This window comes from Pleurodeles waltl, chromosome 4_2 (genome assembly GCF_031143425.1).
Source record: "Pleurodeles waltl isolate 20211129_DDA chromosome 4_2, aPleWal1.hap1.20221129, whole genome shotgun sequence".
Taxonomy (NCBI): domain Eukaryota; kingdom Metazoa; phylum Chordata; class Amphibia; order Caudata; family Salamandridae; genus Pleurodeles; species Pleurodeles waltl.
This window is the reverse complement of record NC_090443.1, coordinates 957,008,958-957,030,194: the sequence shown is the minus strand read 5'-3', so window position 1 is coordinate 957,030,194 and position 21,237 is coordinate 957,008,958. Positions and strand designations below refer to the sequence as shown.

General features: G+C 47.1%; 1 long non-coding RNA gene across 1 annotated transcript; it reads right to left on the bottom strand.

The window, feature by feature from the left end:
• Positions 1-757: 757 nt before the first annotated feature.
• Positions 758-19,777, bottom strand: LOC138294233 (uncharacterized). The gene is made up of 3 exons (XR_011203287.1): positions 19,731-19,777; positions 14,482-14,596; positions 758-976 (listed from the first exon to the last, which is right to left on the bottom strand). It is a non-coding gene; the product is annotated as an uncharacterized lncRNA (long non-coding RNA).
• Positions 19,778-21,237: the final 1,460 nt, after the last annotated feature.

The following is a 21,237-nucleotide window of genomic DNA, read 5'->3' as shown; positions in this document are numbered from 1 at the left end:
CACCCTCATCGTCCTTCCCAACTCCAATACGGAGCCACGCAGACGTCGACCAATGATGGCCACGGCGCCAACCGGGGGCAGACTCCCCATATCAGAGCTAGTGCCTTATTCTTATGACATAATACAAAACTACAATTGTCCATCCGGAGATTATTTCTTGTCAATAATGTTCAATTAATGATCCCTACAAAAAAAGAAATATTTTCTAAACATGCAGCATAACATGACAAAAACAATAAAAAAAACACATAAATTACTCCATATATGAAAATATACACTTTTAATTATTCCTTACATAATTCTAAAATTCCTACCACATCGAAACAGAAAAGAGGACAGAAAAAATGTGCAAAAGTAAAGTGCTCATGAATAGAGAATGTAGGATTAAACAACCAATCCACAATACATCTAAAAAAACTTCAATTTACGAAGCCTGTTGGTTGACCATTTATACAGTTAAGTCAAACTCATTTCTCCTGTATCATGTTCTTTTAATCGCTATCATCCTCAACTTGACTTAATAAACCAATCCAGGCTAAAACATTATCAGCGATGTTTCGACCCCATAACAACAATAGGGCCAATTCCGTGCTTCAAGGCGGGACTTCATCAGGACTCAGAGTAGGAAATATCTATAATCCAAAGTAAGAACACAAATGCCCAGCCTTAGTACTATATCACTGCAATATTTATTATATGCTGCATGTTATCTACATACTTACTCACCCATAAACTTCCTTCTATGGAGTGATATCAACCCCAACTTCCAATACATGTCTTTTCGAACTGGTCCCCAAATTTTCACATACCTAAAGAAATAAACTCACCTTATCCCTCCATGAATGTATCATTTCTTATAAAAACTTACTCCGAAATCTCTCACCTGTAATATATGAATCTCCTCCATATCCAACATCTTCTTCATAAAGCGAGGGGATGCATTAGTGACCACTATCCCCATTTACTCCTTAGGGTCCTTTTAAAAAAAAAAATATTTAAATTTCAACAAATAAGTCACATAATTAGACTAAATCTCGCACTTAGCTCAAAGATCCATCATCAATCACAATTGTCACCAACATAAACAGCCCTATTAGTTCTTACAATAAAAACAGCCTTCCTAGTGGTGATAGCATCCAGTGGTTCAGTGAGCTACAGGCACTTTCAGCACAGCCTGTATACCTTACCATTTACCCAGACAAACTGGTGCTTTGCACTAGAGCATCCTTCCTATCGAAGGTTATAACTCCCTTTAACGTAGGCTAGTCCATCACTTTGGATACCTTTTACACTGCGCCTCACCCCTACAAGAAGAGATAAGACTCTATTGCAGTGGTCTTCAAACTTGCTAATGCCACGCCCCCACCCAGTGGGGAAAAAATAAATCATCGGGCCCCTCCTCAGAATTTTTCAAAACTATTCTATTAAGTTGGCAATGTTTAAATAAATCTAGACTTATTTAAACATTGCAGTTAAGTTCTGTTACCTTTTTACAAGTGCAATAAACATGTTTCTTCTGTAAACAAAGCACTATTATCTGCATAATCTTTCTTTTGGACAGATCCTGGTGCCCCCCCTGGGATCACGTCAGGCCCCCCTAGGGGGGCCCGCCCCCCAGTTTGAAGACCCCTGCTCTATCGGCTAGACCCAAAAAGTGCATTGCCATTCACCCTTGACCACACAAAAGAGTTCTGGGTGGATGACCAACTTTTTGTGGGTACGTCAGAGACAAAATAGGAATCGTGGTGCAGATATGGACCATCTCATGACTGATAGTGCTCTGCCTCAAATCTGCTTCGAACTGGCCTGAAAGCAACCTCCAGAAAGATTGCAAGCTCAATCCACCTGAGCCAAGGCTGCGACCACTGTATTAGCTCCTTGAGTATCTGTCCTGAAAATGTCAGGCAGCAATGTGGGCTTCCCTGCACTCATTTACGAAGTACTACTGCCTGGACAGTCAGGTCTGACGAGACAGTCATTTTGTATGTTCAGTCCTGCTGGACATTATAGTCTATTTCATGTCGCAGCCCTACCTTCATGGAGGTATTGCTTGGGTATCTATTTTAAGTTAAGAAATCTGTGGCTAGAAGTCTCTATCAGATGAACAAGTTACTTACTTTTGGTAATGCCTTACCTGGTAGAGACTCTATCTCCCACAGATTCCTTAATGACCTATCCATCCTCCCCGCTCTGTGAACAGATTCAGAGGGTTGTTCCCCTTTTAAAGGCTCTAGTTTAACACACCAGTGTTCAGTGTTCTTCATGGCTCTGCAATTCTGGCCTGGAAAGTCGCAAAAAAAAACTGACGTCCGCACACTGGAGTGAAGCCTATATAGGCACTGCATCCCTCACTTCGGGAGCAGACGACGCCGGCGATGCCATGCAGAGCCGAACAACACCACCTACTGGTGTGCAAGAGTACTGCTCACCAAAACATTTCTGGATCCAGTCCGACTCCTGGGGAATATTCTATGGTAAGGAATCTATATCTAGATAGTGCCTCTACCAGATAAGGCATTAGCAATGGTAAGTTACTTGTTTTTCCATGACATGGTTTTGTACATCAAATATATTTTGGAATTATCTCTGATGTAGCATTTCACAAAAAGTGTATCATACTGTGTAACCAATGGATAGGTCTTCCAAACTTAAAACACGCTACGCCCTACTCTTTGTCTTATCCCCACCCAATATTCTTCCCACACCAGAACAAATTTCATAGAGTATCTGTCCATCCTGCTAAAGGAGGTATGCCTGTTTCTTGCCAAGGGTGACATAGAGAGGGTAACAAACTTGCGGAAGGATAAGGGTTTGTTACTTTCACTATTTCTTCATCCCAGAAAATGATAGGGGCATCAGGCCTTGTTGGACCTTCAACCCCTGAGCGCCTTCTGGCAGAAGGACAAATGCAGAATGCTCACATTAATTCAGATCCTATCTACTCTGGACCAAGGAGACTGGTTGGCTTCCTTGGACTTGCAGTATGTATATTATCATATGCCAGACCTACAATCCAACAGGTGTTACCTTCGGTTCAAGATGAACCAGGGGCATTTTCAGTTTGCCATGCTCCCCTCTGTATTCACTAGCATCCCACAGATCTTCATGAAAATGATGACAGTGTTAACTGGGCATCTTCAGAGGTCGGAGTTCCTGTTTTCCTCTACCACGATGACTGGCTGCTGAAAGCTGACTCACCACAGTCAGTCATGGACCATCTCCAGACGATGGCAGGACTTTTAACGCTGTTGGACTGCACCATAAATGAGCCAAAGTGCCACCTGATTTAATCAAAGAGGCTTCCATTCATTAGGGTGAGTCCAGGAGATTTGTGCTATGATCCCAATGTTTCAGGCTGAATGTGGTATCCATGTGAGGGTGACTGTGAAGATTCTTTGCCACTTCGCGTCATGCATACTCCTTGTCAGCCATGTCAGATGGCACATGCAAGCCCTGGACTGGAATCTGAAATGCCAGTCGGTCAAGCATTGAGGTTACATTTACAACACTATACAGGTCTCAAATCTGCAGGGGTGGCTGACCAATCACATCTTGTTCTGTAGCAGGTCACTCTCCCTTTCCCATCCAGAGCTAACAGTGGTGAGGGGACATTGCTACTAGTTTGGGGGGGGGTTCCTTGATGAGGTCGAGATCAGAAGACTCTGATCTCTAGTGAAGGTATAGCTCCACATCATCCCAATAGGGCCACAGGCATTTGTCTGGCACTGAAGGTCTTCTTGGCATACATGAAGGGAAGACTAGTACAGATTCTCATGAACAACACTACCGCCATGTGGTACTGTAACCAGCAGGGTGGAGTGGGGTCCTATGACAGGAGGCTTTGCACCTCTTGAGGTGTCTGTGGCTTCAGGGCATATTTCTAGTCGCCAATCATCTGGCAGGTCCGTCAATGCCAGAATGGACAAACAGAGCAGTTGCATGGCAGATCATGAGTGATGTGTACATCCTGAAGTGGCATAGAGTATCTTCCACCAGTGGGGAAAGTCTGATTAGATCTTTTCTCCAACATCCAAAATGAGCAGTGTCAGAAATTTTGCGCACTGGATTTTCTACAAAATCACTCATTATAAGATGCATTTCTACTAGGGTAGACCAACGGGCTCCTATACACCTTCCCATCACTACCTCTCCTGCCCCAACAAGTTTGCAATCTGGCGCCTAGGACCCTGACTCCTTACAACTGAAGCTATCTGACATCGGTCCTTTTACGTTTGACAGACCAAACATCCTTGTTCATCTCTTATGTTGTGATGAGATTTATTAAAGATTTAACAGATATGTTCCCTCTCAAACCGTTTATGACACCACAATGGGACCTTGACTTGGGGAGGTACTGCTTTGGTATCTTTTCTAAGGTGAGGAGTTTGTGGTTGGTAATATCCATCAGAAGAGCGAGTTACCTGCCTTTGGTAATGCACTTTCTGGTGAAAGCTCTATCTAACCGCTGATTCCTCATTGCCCTCCCTCTTTCCCGTTGTGTGGTGTGGACTCTTTTTACTATCCAAAAAGGTCCCAAGTTAGTGATCCACACACTGGTCTCAACAACTTAACATGCTCTGCGTTTGAAGTTGCGGTATCAAGCAATAAACCGGCATTTTCACATATGGGTTGCGCTTATCTGACTTCGGGGGACTATTGAAAAGGTGAGGCATTTGCACTTAGAGTATCTGTCAGGAAGAGCACTGCTGAAGGTAAGTTCTCTTGTCTCTTCTTTTGCCAATTTCCAAAACGCCATATATGAGGCGCAGACTGAGGAATAGCTTCCTGCATCTCCAGTCACCACCAAGAGAGCAAAGTTACATATGATCCCATGGGTTAGACCCAACGATATCTTCATTTTTCTCTGCTTGTGCCCTTTTCTCGCTTGCACCCCTACCCTTTTAACCCGATTTTTCGCTTCTTGTTTACCCAGTTTTTTTAAAGGCACAACTATTCTAGGTTGTGGCCTCTCCCATGTCCCCATTCCCACACTTACTTTTTAAAAGAGCAGTCCTATGTATTTGAAATGTGCTTGCACCTTGTTTCCCCAAGTTTGTTTCCCCCCTAATACTGTGGGGTGCTGTACTGCCCCAAAAGAAAACATGTGAAAATATGCCACAAAGAGAAAAAACAACTTCCACTCCAACACCGGGTCCAAACTGGCTCCTTCTGTCAGCACCAGAGCGTCTCCCTCAACGTCAGTAGTATCAGCTGAGAGAGGACCACTTTGGCTCAATTAGTGATCCGGTCAAGGGCATGCCTGAATTCCCTCATGACCCTGATGGTGATGATGAGGAACTAGAAAATCTGATCCCCCATCATTACATTGATGAAGGGCTGTACTTTGACTTGCAAAATGCCAGTCAGCTAATTGCTGAACCATTCTCCTGGTCCACCTTTAGCAATTGAAGAAAGTGCCTCTTTGACTGTAAAAGTTGAAAGGGCAGCAGAAGTGATAGGCTTGCAATTGCCTTCTCTGGGAGAGCTAGGGACCGAGGCCCTGGCGGCGGACGGGGTGAATGCTATCCTTCAGGCCATTCAGTCTCCGCAGCTGGCTGTTGAAACTAAGGTCGGTGAGGTGAGAGAAGACGTGGGCTTGCTGCGGCAAGACCTCCGGACGGCAGTGGGCCGCATCAAAGAGGTTGAGGACCGGGTCTCCCAGGTGGGGGATGAAATTGCAGAGCTTAAAATTAAAGTTGCCCAGTTGCAGACACGCACGGGCGACAAAAGTACAGTTTTAGGGAAAGAACACTGGTGCTGGGGCCCGGTTAGCAGGGTCCCAGCACACTTCCAATAAAAGCTGGCATGAACAAAAGGCAAAAAGTTAGGGGTAACCATGCCAACAGTGGCAGTTTCCTACAATCATCATAAAAATACATTGAGAGATTCTCAAACAATATCCAATTAAAACTTGCATAGACACTTATGCTCTTTGTGGGAAGCTGGCTCTGTATCTCTTGTATCAAAATGAGATATAGTGTGCACAGAGTCCAGGATTTCCCCAAGAGGCTTGACAGAGGCAATAATAGATAATACTAATGCTCTATTTGTGGTAATGTGGCCGAGCAGTTAGGCTTATCAGAGGGTAGTGCAAAGCATTTGTTGTACGCACACAAGCAATAAATGAAGCACACACTCAATGACTAACTCCAGGCCAATGATTTTTATATAGCAAAAATATATTTTGTTACTTTATTTCTAGAACCACAAGATTCAATTTGCAGGTAAGTACATTTGTAAGTAAGTGTCAGACATATGTATCAACGCCACTTTGTTTTGGCAAGGTAAATGGTTTTCAAGTAAAAAGCAAATACCTGTTTTAAAAGTTGACTGCAATTTTCAGAAACAGTCCTGGGGGAAAAAAAAGTTAGCACAGTTTTGAGGTAAGTAAAGACTTACAGTTCCAGTCTCTGGGGGTTAGGATGTCCACAGGCTGGGGTTCAAGTTAACCCCAAACACCCACTGTGAGCAACACGACTGGGTGCAGAGGTCAAAGTCGAGGTCGATTTAACATGGACTCCTATGGAGGCTGGGGGCACTCGGAATCAGGCCTACTTGCAGGTAAGTGCCCGTGTCTTCGGAGGGCAGACCTGGGGGGTTTAGATGAGCACCAAAGGGGCCACAGGGCAGCACCAAACACACACCCTCAGCAGCAACAATCTGCGCTTTGTGGGATTTCCGGAGGGCGTAGAGGCGAGCTCGGCAGTCGACTTTCTGGAGCATTGGATACGGAAGTGGGTCCCGGACCAGCAGCTGTCCTCCGGGTTCGCCATTGAGCTTGCCCACAGGGCCCTGTCGCCCCGGCCGCCTCCTGGTGGGCCTCGGCAGCGATGATCGCAAGACACCTTAGCTTCAGAGACCGGGATGCTGCTCTTTGGGAGGCTAGGGCTCAGCCGGATCTCTGCTGGGACAACCACAGGATCCTGGTGTTCCCAGACTACACCAGGGAGGTGCAGGCCAGGCGGCATTCGTATGAAGGAGTCAAGCAGAAGCTGCGGGCACTACAATTGACATATATGCTCCTCTTTCCTGCGCGCCTCAAGGTACTGATGGCTGGGAAATCCTTCTTCTTTGACTCGCCGGAGGCGTGGGAGTGGCTTACAGAGGAGCACCGCGTGAACCCGGGGAGCTCCCCCCGGCACGGGGGTGGATCGACTGGCTCCTTGGGGGTGCAGAGGGGCTGCAGACGCACCCGGTCCCGTAGGAGGTGAAGAAGCGGCCTCCGCAGTTGGACCTGTTGGATTTTGTTTCTGCTGTTTTATATCATACTAATAAAAATAAAAAAATAAAGTTTTATAAAATGCTCACTTTGGCTCAGATCCTTTCTGCTTTGGATCTAGGGTACTGAATGGAGTCGCCTAAACTACAGGACACTTCTTTTCATATCCCTGACCTGCAGTCCCACAGACGCTACCTGCAGTTCACAGTGGGGTCAAAATGCTTTTAAATTGCTGTGTTACTGTTCAGCCCCTTGAATGTTTGTGAAAGTGATGGCAGTGGTTGCAGCTTAGCTGCAGAGGTCAGAAATACATGTATTTCTGAACCTTGATGACTGGCTGCTTGAGGTGTGCTCACTGCAGTCAGTCACTGAACACCTCTGAATAACGACCAGTCACTTGATCCCCTGGAGTTGACTATTAACGAGTAAAGGGCCCACCTGAGCCCTACGAAGAAGGTTCCCTTCATAGGAACTATTTTGGATACAATAGAAGTCAAAGCTTTTCCATCGCTGCAGCGAGTCAAGGAGATTCAAGATATGATCCTGACTTTTCGGGCTTAGTCCTGAGTCTCAGTGGGCATGGATCTGAGGCTTCTTGGGCTTCTGGCCTTGTGCACCCTCCTCCTCCTGTACACCAAATGGTAACATATGGAACCTAAGGTTTCAGTGGGTCCAGCATCACTGTCTAGATCTCGCAAGAGACAGCTCAGGACACCATGTGCTGAAAGACGTGCTAACCTAACAATCGGCAGGTCGCTCTCACTTCCCTAACCAGATGTTACAGTCGCAACAGATGTACTGTTACTGAGTTAGAAGGATCATGTGGTGGATTCCAGAAGCCTCTGGTCTCCAGAGGACATTCGGCTCCACATCCGCCTTTTGATGCGTAGGGCAGTTCATCTGGCCCTGAAAGCATTCTTGCCTTTCATTGAGTGAAGGATGGTGCCGGTCTTAACAGACAATATGACTGCCGTATGGTACTGCAATAAGCAAGGTGTGGTAGGGTCCATTACAGGAGGCTCTACATCTCTGTACCTAGCTAGTCCACCAGAAGATCTTTTTGGTAGCCAACTGCCTAGCTGGGTCCTGAATACTAGAGCAGACCAGCTGAGCAGCAATCAGCTGCTGGACCTTGAGTGGCACTTTCATCCCAAACTGGAACAGGATATATTCGATCAGAGGGGCAAACTGGCAGGAAATCATCCGGAACATGCAGTGTTAAAACATCTGCGCTTTGGAATTTTATCCATCACAGTCATTGGGAGATGCCTCCTGTCTGTGATGGAACACAGGTCTCCTGTACACGTTCCTGCCTTTTCTTCTCCTACCTCAAGTTCTGAGGAAAGACCAGGCCCCAGGAGTAATAGCATCGGACTGGGCCAAGAGAGTATGGTATCCAGAACTCCTCACCTTGAGCATTTTTCCTCTGATCTGGCAGCCCCTTCAGGAAGACCTCCAGTCTCAGCAACAGTGGAGGGTATTGCACCCAAATTTTCACAACCTACAACTCCATTCATTGATAGTGAGTGCTGAGAGCTAAGTTCTTTTGATTTGCTGCGTGTTGTGGTAGATGTCATTCTTGCAGCTGGGCTGCCGTTCACAAATCCATCTTTGTTGGGTGCTAGGAAAAATTTGTGGCCTGGCGTGAGGTGCATCACCTAGTTGCTCTACAGGCCTGGCTTTCTGGTTTGTTGTTTGTTATGCCATTGGCCATGAGGTGGCTACAATCTGATAGAGATACCTAGTTGGAGATTCCTTACCTTCGAATTTCCCCCAGGCGTCAGTCTGGATCTGGAGACTTTCCTTAAGCAGTACTCCTGCTCGCCGTTAAGTGACGCTGATCGGCTCCGTGTCCGCCATCGTCCGTGCCAGTTATGGTCCTATATATGCGCCACTCCACCGCCCTGATGTCAGTTCTTTTCTATCCGCGCAAGCTAGCACTGATCCAAAGAAAGAGCTACCCCTCAGTCATTTTTTTACTTGTCTTTTTTTCACTTTTGTCAAAGCTTTTTTGAGTGTTATCCATGCGTGGTGCATCAAGGGATGTCTTCGCCTAAGACCGTGTTCAAGCCTTGTGGATCCTGCCATCTGATGATGTACATGACCGATCCGCACCTTGTGTGCCTTTGGTGTTGTCACAAGTCAGTACTCTATAATTCTAGTCTTCATAGGAGCAGAATGAAGCTAGAACCCAATGCCCCTTCCAAAGTCCCCCTCAATCTACACAAACGTTCTTTAGAGATTAAACGGGGCTCGGGGTGGAAAGCGGGTAGGGAGATAAGAGAAGAGACTGCCTCGCTTTTTTCTTAGAGGACTTTTACTATTCACCCTTTTTGACTTCTTTTCGTGTTTCAGGCTTAGGTGTAGAGTGTGCTGTAAAACAATCTGACTATTAATACATTTAGAAACTTACTACAGATAATGTAATTATTTGTTCTAAATAAATGAAACCCAAAAATATCTATGCTGCATACCCCTTAAGACCAAGACTGGCTTCTCTTCTATCTTTTTAAAATAATGAAGAAACTTAGTAAGTGAGTTGTGTCTTTTGCTTGTGGTAAATGCTTATTACTAAATCAAGTGATTTTATACAAAAAACACTTGGGTCACAGAATGTCTCTGGAAGTTTTTCTGTTATTGTGCTAATATTTTTGCTGTTGTCCACTAGATTAGAATAACATAACAAATGCTTTTATCTCTTTTTTGCTCTTAAATATACTTGAGTGACCCAAGATGACGATTTGCCGAGCCGACACTTAGGACTGCAGAATTCAGGTAGGTGTTTTATTTTTTCTTCATTCTACAAAATCTTTCTGACCAACTTCTCTGGAAAGGTCTTCTTTTGATGCGGAGGAGTGCTAAAATCTGAAACTAACTCCTCACAGGAACGAGAGAATGATAGGCAAAGACTAACTCTTGATATTAAACTCCTAACAATTAGAAACTTGCCTGTTGCCGATGTCTGAGATGGAAATCCTAACACTAACCCGTCAGACATGCATAACAAAAGCTTGCTCTCAACGCTATTCTATGACCGCGCACATGTGCTGAAAACAGCCGCTATCTGAGGAACTTTAGTGAAGTGCACCACTTGTGAGGCTGTGCACGCACTTCACACTACTCTGTGGTCCTTGTGCAATCAAGCTAATGAACCGCTAGAGTGGTAACCCATTAACCATGGGTGACCACCATCTGATGAGACCATCACTGCCACAACAATGTCCAAGTTAGTATTGGTTTTCTTTGTGGAGACTGAATAGAACTTTTATTTTGTTCTCACTTAATTACACTAGCAGTTGGGGAGGCAGGAACTTGATCTGCATTACGGATCCTAACAGGTGTGGAGCACGACCATGACCCAAAGTCGTGCTCCAAGTGCCGGGCCATGAAACCAAAGGCTTTGAGGGAGCGGTCCCTAAAGCTCATGGCAGCCTGGGGCTCTGCTCCGCACATGTCCAAACTCGGTCGATAGGAAGGTCTGGGGATCGGTTGTGGAGTCCCTCCACCCCTGCTTTTCGTCATTCCACTCTAGGATCGGGTAAGTAGACCATAAGAAGCCAAAGAAAGCAAAATGTTCTTCGACTTCACCTCGTCCACCGGCCGACAATACAAGGAAGCGTTGACGATTGAGGCCTCCATCTGCGGAGCCTGTGTCTGGGCTGACTTTGCGCTTCCCCGAGTTTCAAGGAGCCAGAGTGACCCATGCCTAACTTAAAGAGTTTTATGAGGACATGTGCCTCGTTTTTGGGCAATCCGACTCTGCTGGTTCGCCTTTGGGCCCCGTGGAGTCAGAAGGGGCCCCTTTGGGTTCCGCACCAGCAGCTCTGGCCTCAGCTCCAAGGGGCACCCATGGATCTGAAATGGCACCAGTCGTGCCACTTTGATCTTCCCCAGTGCCAGTTCTGAAACTGATGCTCCCAGCGCCACCTGTGCCCCTGCCGCCTCCATCCTCATTGCTGACTCTACTACGGAGCTGGATGGGCATCGTATAATGCTGATTCCAGGGCTGGCAGGGGCCTTGCCCCCTATGTCCGATCCTGAGCCTTATTACTATGTGCTAAGTTATGGTGAGAAAGGGGAGGGTTTAGCTGGACCCTTAATAATACCAGCTCCTAGACCCCATGGCCTGGCATACGGACTTGGGTGAAGCAAGTGGCCAGGATACCTCCCCAGATACTGGCATGCTCTCTCCCCCTTCTGTTGCTATGGAGGAGGGAGCTTCATACTCAATGGTGGTGCGGAGAGCGGCCGAGTTTTAGACCTTAAGCTGCCTTCAGTGGCAGTCGGGACAAACCTCCTGACAGAGGTGCTTCAACTTGGGGCTTCTTCCCCAATACCCCTGATCCCCTTTAATGAAGCCCTTACACATGCCCTACTGGGTACCTAGTCCAAACCCAGCACAGGGGCTCCTGTGAACAGGCCAATTGCCCGCCGCCATCGCCCTGCACCAGATGACCCAGGTTTCCTGACTCAACACCCCACCCCTGAGAGCTTGATCATCCAAGCCTCCACCTTCCAGGGCGTGTTCCCTTCCACAACCCCGGATAGGGAATCCAAGAGGCTGGACTCAATTGGGAAGATGATGTTTTCTTCCGCCAGCCTGGCATTATGGTCCGTGAATACGGCATGCCTTTTGGGGTTCTCACTATAAACGTGCCAAAGTCACACCTTACTCCCTCTCAGAAGCTCTCTTTCATCCAAGCTGGTCTGCACACAGTGCAGTTTCGGGCCTATTCTCCCAAACGGTGAGTCCAGGATATTCAGGCTATGATACCGATGTTTCAGCCTCTATCCTGGATTTTGGTGAGAATGACTTCGATGCTGCTGGGCCTCATGCATCCTGCTAGTGACACAAGCCACACGGCATATGAGGGCTCTGTAGTGGGACTTGAAGTGCCAATGGACACAGCATCATGGTAATCTCTCTGACGTGGGCCATATCTCGGAAAGAACCGCAAAAGATTTGCAGTGGTGGTTAACAAAGTTCAGTTGGATCAGTAGCAGACCTCTCACCCTACCCAAACAAGAACTAACTGTAATGACAGATGTGTTACTTCTGGGATGGGGATGGCCATCTGGGAGAGGTGGAGATCACAGGACTCTGGCAGAATCCAGACTCCCCATCAACTCGTTGGAGCTCTGAGCGATCCTTGCTGGTATTGAAGGCATTTCTTCCATCTTCAGGGGAAGGCTGGCATTGGTATTCACTGACATCACTACCACCATGGAGTACTGCAACAAACAGGGCAGTGGGCTCTTCACTTTTGGACACGGCTTGAACACCAAGGCATATCCCTGGTGGTTCAACACCTGGCAGGCTCTCTGAACGCCATGGCACGTGTAATGTCAGCAATTTTGAGCGCTGGAATTTCCAAGGCAGCTCTTTCTCTGAGATGCGTTTTGTCTTGAGTGGGGCTCAGGCCTCCTGTACACCTTCCCACCAATGCCACTCCTACCCAGAGTTCTCAAAAAGATCAGGAACGACTGGGCCCAAGTTATCCTTGGGCCTTGGCTCTGGATTTAGCACAGCGAGTCTGGTATCCCCAGCTGTTGCGCATGAGCACAGGTCCTCCGATCAGGCTGCTCTTCAGGAGGATCTTCTGTGGGAGCAACCGGGCAGGGTTCTGTACTCAAACCTGATAACACTTCGCCGTCATGTGTGGAGATTGAATGCCGACAGTTGACAGCTTACGACCTTACACCCGGAGTCTGTGATATTATCTTGGCAGAATACAAACAAAGAAGGGCTAATATGTCGGGAGTGTTTAGAGAAAAGTTGGTCCTGTGTACGGAACTCCCATCATAATACCAAAAGTACACAGTTCCAGCCAATAGACTAGTACAAATGAATACAGTAAGTAATAGGGTCTATGAATCTGCTCTTATTAGAACAAGAGCCCTCACTCACCAAATGGTGACATGCTTCATCATCGGGCTTTTGTTCCTCGTCAGGCCGGCACTGCAATGCCTGATGGAATAAGTACAGAATTACTTATTATATACATTTGTACTAGTCTATTGGCTGGAACTGTGTACTTTTGGTTTTTCGATATTATCTTGGCAGCCAGGCATCCCTCCACCAAAATAGTATACATCTACCATTGGATCACGTTTGTAGCATGGTGTACAGACAGACAAGTCGATCCTCTTTCTGCCCCCCTCCCCCACAACCCTCTTCCAGGTCCTTCTGTTTATTCTTTCCGTAGCCCAGCAGGGCTCTGCTTTGGGCACTTTGAAAGACTATTTTCTGCCATGTCTACATTTCTATAGTTGCCAGATCAGCCACCGCTTTTCAAGTTCCCTATTGTTACACATGGGTTTGAAAGGTCTCCAACACATGTTCCCACCTGCACTCTTCATTATGCCAGAATGGGACCTTAATTTAGTCCTCACGTTTCTAATGTTTGCTCCTTTCAAGTGATTACACAACTGTCCTGTCAGTCTCCATACCATCAAAATGGCATTCCTCGTGGCGATAACATCTGCCCCGAGGGTCAGTGAGCTACGGGCCTTGTCATCTCAGCCTCAATACCTTACTATCTATCCAGACAAGCTGGTCCTCCGTACTAGAGCATCCTTCCTGCCTAATGTGGTGTAACCGGACGTCTCCGGACGCCTGTTTCCAGGATATTGTGCCGAACGCCATTAAGGGGGCCCTACACACTTGGGAGGGACGCGAGCCTGTGACGTCAGACGCCTTCGGCGTCTGGACGACAACCGAAAGAAAAGACGGACCAAAAGAAGACGAAGGGAAGGAGACGGGAGTGGACGCTCGACGTACGCGGCCGAAGGAGAAGGAGACCGGGACGCCGAGGACAGAGAGAAAGGAACCCGTCGAAGGAGCCGAGACTCCGAGAGAGAGAGGAGAGCCCCGGGGCTCTCCCGCCCCCGTCAGAGAGAAGCCGGGAGGCTGCCAAAGTGCCGGCCACGTCCCCGGAGGGGCGTGGCCACCTCAGGTACGTTCGTACCACAGCTGGGGGTTTGCGAGAGGGTGGTTGTTAGGAATAGGGGGGGATAAGGGAAAGGAAGGGAGGTCCTGCAGGGAAGGGGAGACCATATAACAACAAACCCTAAAGTAAACCTAACCTCACAAGGAAAACCAACCGCCAGAGGATTTCTACAAAGAGGAGAAGGTCTGAGAACACCTATAGGGGGAACCACAAACTAAAGGACAGTTAAACCCTCACTTCCCTTCACTTATACCTATTCCCCCACCACCCTACTAACCCTATATACTTACCTTATATATATATCCCACTTACCTGTTTTGTTATCCTTCTTTCTATTTCTTTGGAGAGCCTGGCCCACTGACGTAGAGGAGGATCGGAGACCTTCCCAAAGCTGGACCTGGTTACTTATGGACTATCACCCAAAACCCTGAAAGAGAAGAAAAAGGGAACTTTTGTTACTTAATTCTGGATTGCAAGTGCGTTATCTTTGTGAACAAGAAACAGGAGATAAAAAGCCATCCTTAAAACCAAAACACGAATAAATTAGATAAACCCCACCTTCTGCGCCTGTTATATTATTCCAATATCCCTTTTATGTGCTTCAGGGATAAAGAACCCATTACAGTGGTGTCAGAAGTGGGATATTGGAACAACTACAGGTAACCAAAGACGATGGAGAGCACACCCACCCTATCAGAGATGATGCAGCAGCTAGCCGCAGGGCAGAGGCATCTGCAAGTAGTGTGGGAAGAGCAACAGAAGGAGGCTAAAGTGGAAAGGGAGGCCCTACAAAGCGCTCTGAAAAGTCAGGCCACTATCATGGCCAACAATCAGTTGGTCTATGAGACTGCAATCAAAAACCTCACGGACACTATTGCCGCCACCCGGGTGCATCCGAACGTACCCAGTTCGGTCCTGCAGCGATATCAGGAAGGCGAAGACCCGGATGCCTTTTTCACGAATTTCGAGTGGGTTTCTACTTCCGCCACCTGGCCCCAGGATAGGTGGGGCCAATACATCGCCCCGTTATTGACAGGAACTCTCCAAGCGGCTTATCAAGCGGTAAACCCAGACGGAACGACACCCTATCAGGATATTAAGAAGAGTATCCTGGAGCGGGTGGGGTTTGATACAGAACATTATAGGGTCCGGTTTAGGAAAGCCAAATGGGGACCCTCCGAGAATCCCCGGGCCCTATATTTTCGAATTAAGGACTTAGGACTCAAATGGCTAGGTCCCATTGGGACCAATAGGGAGGATATCATTGAGGTTGTTCTCCTAGAACAATATCTAGATGCCCTACCTACCAATACCCGTAATTGGATCAAGCAACACCCAAGTCCAGATACTAACACCACTATTGAATTAGCCTGTGCCTTTCACCACTCCCTCGAGTTCAAAATCCCTCCCGTACGGCCAACACTTAACCCCATCCGACAGAACCTCGGACCCACCCCATTCCTAGGGCAAAAACCAACCGAGGATCCGGGAAAATTACGAGGTCCAGAAAGACCCTATATGCAACAACCACAGTGTTTTAGCTGTGGAGAGTGGGGACATATCGCCCGGGTTTGCCCGCTGAAAACAGAAAAGTCAGAGCCGATGGAAATAGGAGTCACCCGGGGGAGAGTCTTCTATACAGGGGGAAAGGAAACCCGATACAAGAAGAGACTTGTTATCAATGGAAGAACCACAGTAGCACTCATCGACTCAGGTTGCAGCCAATCTGTAATTCGTGCTGATTTATTGGAAAAAACCCTTTTAGCTTCAGGGCTTACAGTGCCCATATGTTGTATTCATGGAGATACAAGAGAATACCCCCTAATCTGGACAACCTTGTCCTGGGATGGAAAAGAAGTCCCCATAAGGATGGGGGTGGTGGAACGACTAGTCGAAGAAACTATCATAGGAACCGACTTCCCTGACTTTTCGGAACTTCTTGACAGTACAAAAGACTCTGAAAACATGAGCACATGGTGGAAAAGAGCTTCTTTTTCTAGTACGCCTATAACACCACCGGTGGTTAGATACCGACCCTCCCGAAAAGAAAAGAGAGAAACCCGAAGAGTCTTTGCCCAAGGAAACATGAGTCCAAATAGGGTAATTACAAAGGTCCATACTCTTACTGACCTGCCCCCATTCCGTAGTTGTCAAAGGGAAGATCCGAGTTTGATCCATGCCTGGAAAAGTGCCCGACCCCGGAACCCCCAAGACAAAAGCCCTTCTTTTACCATAATCAGAAATCTGTTATACCGTGTCACTGGCAGTAACCGAGAAGAAAAGAAACAGCTATTAGTCCCCGAACCTTATAGACCACAAGTCCTACACCTAGCCCATAGTCAGCCGGGGGGGGGTCACTATGGCAGGGAGAAAACGGAAGAATATCTGTTGAGGGAGTTCTACTGGCCGGGGGTCTTTTCACAGATTAGGAGGTTCTGTCAGCAATGTCCCAAATGCCAAATGATTGATCCTGGTCCCAAAAGAAGAGCTCCCTTGCAACCGTTGCCCATTATAGACATCCCTTTTTCAAGAATAGGAATGGACATTGTAGGCCCTCTCCTACCTTCTTCTAGAGGATACCGTTATATACTGGTGTTGGTGGATTATGCCACCAGATACCCAGAAGCCATCCCACTCAGCAGTATTAACTCCAAGAGCGTAGCTCATGCAATGATAGGGTTCTTCTCCCGAATAGGCTTTCCCCGAGAAATTTTAACAGACCAAGGTACCCAGTTCATGTCCAACTTGATGTCACAAATATGTCAACTTCTAGGGATCAAACAGTTACGGACAGCGGTTTATCATCCTCAAACAGATGGTTTAGTAGAAAGGTATAACCGCACTCTGAAAACTCTACTAAAGAAATCTATTTCAGAGACAGGTAAGGACTGGGATAGAAAACTCCCCTTAGTGTTATAAGCTATCAGGACCCATGAACAAGCATCCACGGGCCATAGTCCATTTGAATTATTGTTCGGACGACAGCCCAGGACCTTGTTAGATATGGCTGCCGAATTATGGGAGGAGGAGTACGGAGAAAAATCCCTCTTAGAATATACCCAGGAGTTAAAAACCAACATCCAAAATGTGTGGGAAAATGTAAGGGAACATATGGAGAAGGCTCAAGAAAAGCAGAAAAGATATTACGACAGGAATACCCAATTAAGGACCTTTACCATAGGTGATAAGGTGTTAGTGCTTCTCCCCAATTCAGACAACAAGTTGCTGGCAAAGTGGCAGGGACCTTATAAAGTGATAGGGGTAATAACACCCGTGACCTATAAGGTCCAGCTCACAGATACTTCCAACCGGTCACAGATCTTTCATGTCAATCTATTGAAAAAGTGGGAAGAGCCACAGGGAGAACCAACCAGGGGATGCCTAGTTAACACCGTTAAGGAGTTGGAGATAGGGTGGTGTCCCACTGAGCATCCTAGTGGAAACGAGGTGCCTCCCATAAATAGCGAAATCTCGATCCAACAGAGTGAGCAATTAAACCAGCTCCTCCATGATCATGCCCATGTGTTCTCCTCGATACCAGGCAAGACCAAGCTGGTGCATCATCAAATCATAACCCCACCTGGGAAGGTCATACGCTTACGGCCATATCGTATCCCAGAAGCCAGAAAGATCCTGGTAGAAAACGAAATAGAAAAGATGTTAGACCTAGGCGTTATAGAGCCTTCCCAGAGTCTCTGGTGTTCACCGGTGGTATTAGTGCCAAAGCCAGATGGGTCTATACGTTTCTGTATTGACTTTAGACAGGTCAATTCTATATCCCAGTTTGACACATATCCCCTTCCAAGGGTAGACGAACTCTTAGAGAAGTTGGGAAAAGCTAAGTACATGTCTACACTCGACTTGACCAAAGGCTACTGGCAGATTCCTTTGACGCCAGAAGATAAAGAGAAAACGGCCTTCTCTACTCCCTCTGGGTTATACCATTTTAAGGTTCTCCCTTTCGGGTTACATGGGGCACCCGCCACCTTCCAGCGTCTCATCGATACCATTCTACGACCTCATACCAGATACGCTGCCGCGTATCTGGATGATATCGTTATCCACAGCGAGACTTGGGAGGACCACTTGACACATTTAACCAAAATCTTTATAGCGTTACGAGGGGCTGGATTAACAGCCAATGCCTCCAAAAGCCGGTTGGCATTCAATGAGATCTCTTATCTAGGATATCATATAGGGAAGGGTATACTTAGACCACAAATGAGTAAAGTTGAAGCCATCCTACGGATAAAGACACCCACAACGAAAAAGGAGGTCCGCTCATTCTTAGGCTTGGTAGGCTACTATCGAAGATTTATACCCCATTATTCCACCGTGGCTGCTCCCCTAACCGATCTCCTGAGGAAAGGACAGCAAAAAAATAGCACAAATTTAAACCCCGTACAGTCCCATAGTTACAGTACCCTACAAAGATATCTCACTACCCAACCGATTTTAAAATGTCCTGACTTCACTGTCCCCTTTCACCTCCAAACGGATGCCTTAGACGTGGGTCTGGGGGCCGTGCTTTTTCAAAAAGATGAAAAAGGTATTAGTCACCCCGTGGTCTTTATTAGCCGTAAGCTGTTTCCCAGGGAGCAAAACTATCCCATTATTGAGCGAGAATGTCTCGCCATCAAGTGGGCACTTGAGAGCCTCCAATATTACCTCCTAGGAAGATCCTTTCTATTATATACGGATCACGCTCCCCTCACTTGGCTCTCGAGAAATAAAGATACTAACAGTCGCATATTGAGATGGTTTATGGAGCTTCAACCTTTCTCCTTCCAGGTTTGCCATCTCCCTGGTGATCTTATGGGACAGGCTGACTATTTATCCCGGTTCCCGGGACCTTTGGGTCTCGAACAGCCCCATTCAAGGGAGGGGATGTGTAACCGGACGTCTCCGGACGCCGGTTTCCAGGATATTGTGCCGAACGCCATTAAGGGGGCCCTACACACTTGGGAGGGACGCGAGCCTGTGACGTCAGACGCCTTCGGCGTCTGGACGACAACCGAAAGAAAAGACGGACCAAAAGAAGACGAAGGGAAGGAGACGGGAGTGGACGCTCGACGTACGCGGCCGAAGGAGAAGGAGACCGGGACGCCGAGGACAGAGAGAAAGGAACCCGTCGAAGGAGCCGAGACTCCGAGAGAGAGAGGAGAGCCCCGGGGCTCTCCCGCCCCCGTCGGAGAGAAGCCGGGAGGCTGCCAAAGTGCCGGCCACGTCCCCGGAGGGGCGTGGCCACCTCAGGTACGTTCGTACCACAGCTGGGGGTTTGCGAGAGGGTGGTTGTTAGGAATAGGGGGGGATAAGGGAAAGGAAGGGAGGTCCTGCAGGGAAGGGGAGACCATATAACAACAAACCCTAAAGTAAACCTAACCTCACAAGGAAAACCAACCGCCAGAGGATTTCTACAAAGAGGAGAAGGTCTGAGAACACCTATAGGGGGAACCACAAACTAAAGGGGACAGTTAAACCCTCACTTCCCTTCACTTATACCTATTCCCCCACCACCCTACTAACCCTATATACTTACCTTATATATATATCCCACTTACCTGTTTTGTTATCCTTCTTTCTATTTCTTTGGAGAGCCTGGCCCACTGACGTAGAGGAGGATCGGAGACCTTCCCAAAGCTGGACCTGGTTACTTATGGACTATCACCCAAAACCCTGAAAGAGAAGAAAAAGGGAACTTTTGTTAATTAATTCTGGATTGCAAGTGCGTTATCTTTGTGAACAAGAAACAGGAGATAAAAAGCCATCCTTAAAACCAAAACACGAATAAATTAGATAAACCCCACCTTCTGCGCCTGTTATATTATTCCAATATCCCTTTTATGTGCTTCAGGGATAAAGAACCCATTACATGTGGTAACTCCCTTTCATGTAGACCAGTCCGTCACCCTGCCTGCCTTTTACTATCCGCCTCACCTCTTTAAAGAAGTGGAGAGACTGCATCGACTGAACCCAAAAAGAGGGTTTTCATTCTACCTTGACCGCACAAAAGAGTTCCGGGTAGATGATCAACTCTTTGTGGGTACGTCAAAACCAAAAAAGGGAAGGCAGTACAGAAGCGGACCATCTCACAATGGATAGTGCTCTGCATCATGTTTAGCTATGGACTGGCCAAAACCCAAACACTTGAAGAATTGTGTGCTCACTCCACCAGAGCCTAGGCTGTGACCACTGTGTTCACTCCTGGAGTACTTGTCCTGGATATCTGTCAGGCAGTAACGTGGGATTCCCTGCACACATTTACGAAGCACTACTGCCTGCAGAGTCATGTCTGGTAAGGCGGGTACTTTGCCTATTCAGTCTTAAAGGATTTTCTAGTATAAACCCATGTCACTTTCCCACCTCCAGGAAGGTATTGATTGGGTATCTATTCTAAGGTAAGGAATCTGTGGCTAGAAGTCTCTATCAGATGAACGGGTTACTTACCTTCGGTAACACCTTATCTGGTAGAGACTATCTATCTGCAATTTCCTTATCAACCCACCCATCCTCCCTGCCTTGCGAACGGATTTCAGAGTAAGGGACTGTTACCTTTTGAGGGACCTAGTTTAATGCACCATTGGTCAGTGTTCTGTGTAGCTCAGCGCTTCCGGCGTGGAATGTTGTGAAAAAATGCTGATGTCGGGGTGCTGGTGTGACTCTATTTATTCACCGTGCACACCACTTCTGGTGTGAACGCCATGCAGAGCCGAATGATGCCACCTATTGGCGTGGAGTGGTACTGCTCAGAAACAAAATTCCAGATTCACTCTGACACATGGGGATTAATCAAAGTTAAGGAATCTGCGGCTAGATAGTCTCTACCAGATAAGATATTATCAAAGGTGAGTAACTTGTTTATGGCATTCCTGACGTTTTCTTGACTAATGACTTTAGAGAATGGAATGAGCAATTAGCCAATGACAAATGGACATATGCATCAGGTGGATAAGTATCTATAATCTTGGAGTTGGTCTCATGAATGGCAGAGCTGATATCCCCTATCATATCTATGATGAGACATGAGGGAGGCAGAGCTGATATCCCCTATCATATCTATGATGAGAC